Raw genomic sequence first — 414 nt, forward strand, 5'->3', positions numbered from 1 at the left:
CGACAGACTAGTTTGCTTGTTTCTCGTCAAAATGCACCTTAGAAGTCAAGGATCTCGGTTTTGGTCTAGGAGACCTTTAAAGCTTGGCTCTCCAGAGTCACAGGCACGATAGCAATATCACTATCAATTTTAAGGTTTCTAACCTAAAAGATGAGCCGAGAAATAATTATTTTATATATAGTCATTCTTATTTATCTTTTCCAGTAATTATTCAACAAATAGAGTTAACGTGGTGATTAGAGTTATTGAAATCCGCCCTTTTAATTTGGCGCCGCCACATGGCAAATTTGAATTTCGAAAAAGCACGTGCAGCTTGGATAATACCATATGAAGTACTCCCTCTGAGCTTCTCCCTAGGTGTCTCTTAAGCAACCCACGACAAGTTTTCTCTTTCATTCACCCTTTTTTTCCTAT

This window comes from Penaeus monodon, chromosome 29 (assembly GCF_015228065.2).
Source record: "Penaeus monodon isolate SGIC_2016 chromosome 29, NSTDA_Pmon_1, whole genome shotgun sequence".
NCBI lineage: Eukaryota > Metazoa > Arthropoda > Malacostraca > Decapoda > Penaeidae > Penaeus > Penaeus monodon.